General features: G+C 29.1%; 1 pseudogene; it reads left to right on the top strand.

The window, feature by feature from the left end:
- Nucleotides 1–245: 245 nt before the first annotated feature.
- On the top strand, nucleotides 246–5,984 carry LOC120090591 (annotated as a pseudogene).
- Nucleotides 5,985–6,209: the final 225 nt, after the last annotated feature.

Below are 6,209 nucleotides of genomic sequence, written 5' to 3'. Positions count from 1 at the left end.
CCTTTATAAATAAAAATAACATTAAGATATAACTCACAAACAAAACGTGTGGTAATTTATGCAATGCTTTGGATTTTTGCAATAAGAATCCGAGGCCAACAAACAATATATAATGGAAAGCAGCCTATAAATAGACATGCTTTATAATCACAAGGTGTCTCACCAATAGTTCCGAACTCTCAAGTGAATAACATACCTCCTCCTCCTTATTTTTTTCTTTATTTCCCCTCTTTGAGAAAGGAATAATGTCTTTTCAAATCTCAAATTTTCCTACTTCAATTATGAAAGCAAATGACATTCCTGATGCTAAGCGTTCTACTGCAAATTTTCATCCGAGCATTTGGACGGATCATTTCCTTTCATTTACCTTTGATGATGCATTGGTAAAACTAAATTTAAAATTGCCTTTATTGAATATTTTTTTTAATTAGTTGTCTTTTATTGTGTGTGTATAACTTTAATCCAATACTTTTGTATTTTCAATAATTTTAAATTTTTATTCTTTTAATTTCAGAAAGTGGATGATGGAACGAAAGAACAAGTTGGAAAGTTGAAAGAAGAAATACGGATGATGGTGCTTGTTTCAGTGGAAAACCTATTGGAGAAGCTAATGTTGGTTGATTCAATCCAACGATTAGGTGTATCTTATCATTTCGAAAATGAGATTGACCAACTCTTAGAACATTTATACGTGTCTTATTCCACTTTATCGAATAAAGATGGTGATGAAGATCTTCATACTATTGCTCTTCTATTTCGACTTCTCAGGCAACAAGGTTATAGGATTTCATGAGGTAAGTTATACACAAACAATTTTTTTTTTTTTGTTTTTAGTTTTTAAAAACTATGCTTTGTTTAAGCTACAAAATAAACATATACATATTCTTTTTCATTTATTGATTTCTTTTTTATGTTAGCTTCTTTATTGGAGTGTTTTAAAAAATCAAGCCACATTTCGAAAATTAAACAAAAAAGTGCACAGTTTCGTATTCTTATAAACCACGTGATCAAAACGTTGTAAGAAAACGTGCATAGTTTTGAAAAACTATAAAGAAAAAACTAATGCCCCTTTGGTATCCATTTTGGCCTTCTTTGGTAACCAACCATTTCGTTTTTTGTTTTGAAAATTAAGCCTATAGACACTACTTTCATCTCCAAATTTCTTTCTTTGTTATCTACTTTTTTACCCATAGTCTAAAATACCAAACCAAATTTTGAAAATAACGAACATAACTTTAAAAACTTTGTTTTTATTTTTAGACTTGGCTAAGAAATTAACCATTGTATTTAAGAAAGACACAACTGATTGTAAGAAATGGGGAGGAAATAATCTTGATTTTAAAAAATAAAATACAAAATAAATAAATAAATGGTTCCCAAACGAGACAATTGTGTTTTATTTTTTGTTTTGGAAGATTAAACTTATTTTCTTCTCATTTCTTACAATGATTTTCATCTTTCCTAGTACAATGGTTGAATTCTTAGTCAAATTTTAAAAAACAAAAACACATTTGTAAAACTACTTTTTTAGTTTTTCAAATTTTGGCTTGGTTTTTTAACCCATTTATAAAAGATAGATAAAAAATAAAAAAATTTGGAGATGAAAGTAGTATCTATAGGCTTAATTTTCAAAAACAAAAACAAAAAATAAAATGATTACCAAATGGGACTTAAACGATTATCAAAGGGAGTCTTAAGAAAAAATCAAAGTTATGAATAAAGAGTTTAGACATCAAAAAATTTAATTATAATTATAACCTTTTTAAGAACTAGTTATTAATTATTTTGAAGTTTAAATTGAAACAGATATATTCTCAAAATTCATGGACAACAGTGGAAAATTTAAAGAATCATTAGGTAATGATAAAAGAGGAATTTTGAGCCTATATGAAGCATCACATATGAGGGGACATATAGAATTTAAATGAAGGGAATATGGAAAAATTTAAATGAAGGGAATATGGAAAATTTTTCATAGTACCTGAAGTTACACAAATCCTCATTTTGCATATGAAGTTAACAATGCCTTGAATTTACTACCTGAAGCTCTTGAATACTCCAATAATCCTCATTTTACATCTGAAGTTAGCAATGCCTTGAAATTGCCTATTAGAAAAGGTGTTACAAGAATCAAGGCAAGATAGTATTTGGGAATATACGAACAAGATCCTTCCCACAATGAGACTTTGCTTACATTCTCAAGACTAGACTTCAATATATTACAAAAACTTCACCAAAAGGAGCTATGTGAAATGTGCAGGTACTCCTACTATTATAATATGCTTCCATTTTTGTATCAAGCAAGATAAATCTAACTGACTTTATTGGCATTATCCGTAGATAAGACAGTTATAACATGCTTCCATTTCAAAAACTAATTTATTAATCACAACTAAGTTCATATATGATTTGACTAAAAGGTATTATTAATCTATTATTAAAATTTTTTATTACTTGCATCTAATAATCAATGTTGATCGTATGATGATTATGTTGGAGTTAACATGCAAGAGGCGGAAGCAAATACAATCTTAAGCACTCTAATTCCATCAATTTTAACAATCTAGCAAGCATAATGAAATAGGATTTCATAAATTATATCTTTCTTGAACTCCCCAATTACTGAAATCCAGTTTAAATCTTCACACCAGAACTTTGTAGACCACAATTTTATCTTCCCTACTATTCTCTAGGAACTTAGATTAGATGGTGGAACCCAAAATGAGGTTGAATCGTGAAGGGATTTTGGAGAACTTTTCCAGATTTTGTGTCGATGGTCTAGAGAGAACATCTTCTCTTCCAACCTTCAATTGCATCACTTTTTCAGCAGATGTTTGTTTTGTTTTATTCTTCATTGACATGCAATTTCATTTTATAGGAGTTTGACACAAATCCCACTTAATTTGAATGGTAAAATGAGTGTTTAAAGTGGGAAAATCCCACTTAGGGTATTTTCCCATTTCAATTGAACTTTTTAATTTTAAATTTAAGATTGAATTTTTATTTTGAAATCAAAATTCAAAAAGATAAAATGTCAAAATAATAATATTAATTCAATAATTAATAATTAATAATTAATTTTAAACAACCTCTTTACATCCCAAAAGCAGTTAGGAGAGAATTTCATCTTTCACCTATGTTCTAAGTTATCTACCCGGTCTTACTTCTGAAATGAGAGGGTTATTGAGCTGGTGCTATAGGGTCCACCCTCACCTATGCAAATCTAAGGATATTCCCGAAAAAAACAAGAGTTCATAGTTAGTTCAGGATTAAATAAGATATCCAGCGTTATCCGTATATTATAGACCATTTTGGCTATCTACTCGAACTTGATCCACTCTTATGTCTCCACATAAAGTCCAGGTACGCATGTAATAACCATGAATTGTAGTTTATTGGATTTGATGCTATTTACATATTCTAAAATAGTTTTATTGAACAAAAGTTGAATAACATCTTTATTGCAAATAGATTATATATAATCTCACAAACAGTGAGTTTTGGGACATATAACACAACAGATTAATGACAGTGATTCATTGTCATCCAAATTAAATATGAAATAGTAGAAAGGATAAATATATGTCATCAAGATTTTGATTTTTACAGTGATCCATCGTTGTTTTAAGGAAAACTAAATACAAAGCAATAATCTTAATGCAAATAATAAATTACTATAGGTGGTGGAAAGAATTGAACGTCCCAACGAACTTTCCATTTGCGAGAGATAGAATTGTGAAGGAAAATATTGACTAAAGTCGCCATGACCACAATTATGGATGATATTTATGATGATTATGGAACATTTGAAGAACTCCAAGTCTTCACTTTAACAATCAACAGGTTACTTTCTTTACCCTCTGACTTGCTTCAAAATTCTTTTTCAATTTTATATGTATAGTCCATACATACTTGCAACAGAATTGAGTATGCTTTAATCAGTTATACAATGTCTTTAATTTTTTAGATGGGACATAAGCATGATTAATCTACTCCCGAAGTATATGAAAGTTTATTATACAACTATGCTCGATCTTTTCGAAGAGATTGAGAAAGAGATGACGAAGAATGGAACATCGTATCGTGCTAACTTTGCAAAGGAAGCGGTAATTAAATATTATCCTTCTCATAATTTCCTATTAATACCATTAATCTTGGTATCTTCATTTACATGTATAAGAAGTTTCAATTTTATTTGTGTGAATAGATGAAAAGGCAAGCTGAATCCTATTACAAAGAAGCTGAATGGCTGAACAAAAAGTATAAACCAAAATTTGAAGAATACATGGAAGTGGCTCTAGTTAGCTCAGGTTATGGACTACTTACAACTATTTCATTTGCTTGCATGGGTGACATTGCAACTAAAGAGGTATTTGATTGGCTTTCTGAGCCCCAAAATTCTTGAAGCCTCAACCATCATTGATAGACTAATGGATGATCTTGTCTCCTACGAGGTATGAGTCGCTCTCACTACTTCAAATAAGTCAATAATATCGCTTGATTTTTTTTCTTAGTATAACAATTACGGGTGTGGGGATTGAACCTCTGACCTCTAAAGACAAAAGTCATACTAATTTCCACCGAGCAAAACTCACTTTTGTAATATCACAGACTAAAGCATCAATCGATATCTCAAAATATATCTATCGATATATATGTAGTTCACGAAATTTGACAGTGATAGTGAAGTTTAATATAATTGTTATAAATATTAATAAAATAAAATACAGTATATAATCTATTAATCCTAATTAACGTGACTATAAATATTAACAAGATATATAAGACCTAGCTCAATACCATCTTGGTTCCTATACTTTGAATTTTGTTCAGTTTTAGTCCTTATACTTGTAATTGTCCAATTTTAGCCTTTATACTTTTAGTAAAAATTAAATTCAATCCCGGTACATTAGATAAATTTTAAATTTAGTCATTGAAAATTAATTTTTATCAAATTTGATTCAATAATAACTATAATTTTCATGTAAGAAAAAGACACTATGTAAGTATATTTTCAGATAGAGACTAACATTTTTGGGGAAAAAAAGGAGAAACAGGAAAGTAACTGGAAGGAGCAGTATTCACATTTATTAAAAGTATAGAGACAAAAATTGAACAATTGAAAGTGCATAAGCCAAAATGGAACAAAATTGAAAGTTTAATGATTAAATGATGTTATAACATAAAAAAATACCTTAATTATTATTTTAAATGATGTTTACAATTCTTAATAGAGTTGTTTTAATTTCAAATAAAGAAAAATCAACCAATTTATTTATAAATGTGGAAAAATGTCATTATTTATAAGTTATAAATCACGATAAACATCTATTAGTGTCTGATAAATGTCTAACGCAGTCTACTGCCCACTAGTAGATGTCTATCGTAATCCATCATTAATAGACAAAAACATTTTACTATACTTTTTTTCAATGTCACAAGAGTGAGGTGGATCAACGGGTGTACTGATTATCTCAATTACATTAATACAATCATAACATCCTCATCATTCCCCAATCTCACCTAAAAGATATCTTAATATTTATTGATATTAATATTTTTTTTATGTATCTAAAAATATATCTGTAAAATTGAAATTTTAACAACTCACCATCGATATTTTAATCCTTGATAACATCAAACTTTGCTACTAAATTATTTTGTATATGTTTGCTACCTTTTTTTCGTAGTTTGAGAAACAAAGAGAACATATTGCTTCTGCCGTTGAATGTTACATGAACAATTATGGCTGCTCAAAAGAAGAAACATATTCTGAATTTCAAAAGCAAGTAGAAGATGCATGGAATAATATAAATGAATGTTGCCTTCATCCAGCCACTGTTCCAATGCCATTTTTATTGTGTGTATTAAATCTCACCAGAGTTATTGCCTTGCTTTATTCTGATGAGGATGGATATACAAATGCTATGGGTAGGACCAAAGTTTTTATCCAGTCTCTTCTTGTTGGACCAGTGCGTTTTTAACTACTTAATGAGGCAACGTTTGTGAAATACAATATTTATGGATCAATTGTGTGCTATAACGTGTAATATATAGAATTTGAAGGGTCCACAAAGCTATTATGTTTTTTCTTTTATCGAATTTATATTGAAAAACAACGTTTATGAATATATATGATATTTTATTAATATAGTGGTATGGTTTTAGTGATGGTTGTTGAAGTAACCACATAAGTTTCCTTCCATTTA

Source organism: Benincasa hispida, chromosome 11 (genome assembly GCF_009727055.1).
Source record: "Benincasa hispida cultivar B227 chromosome 11, ASM972705v1, whole genome shotgun sequence".
NCBI classification, from domain to species: domain Eukaryota; kingdom Viridiplantae; phylum Streptophyta; class Magnoliopsida; order Cucurbitales; family Cucurbitaceae; genus Benincasa; species Benincasa hispida.
This window is presented reverse-complemented; position numbering and strand designations above follow the sequence as displayed.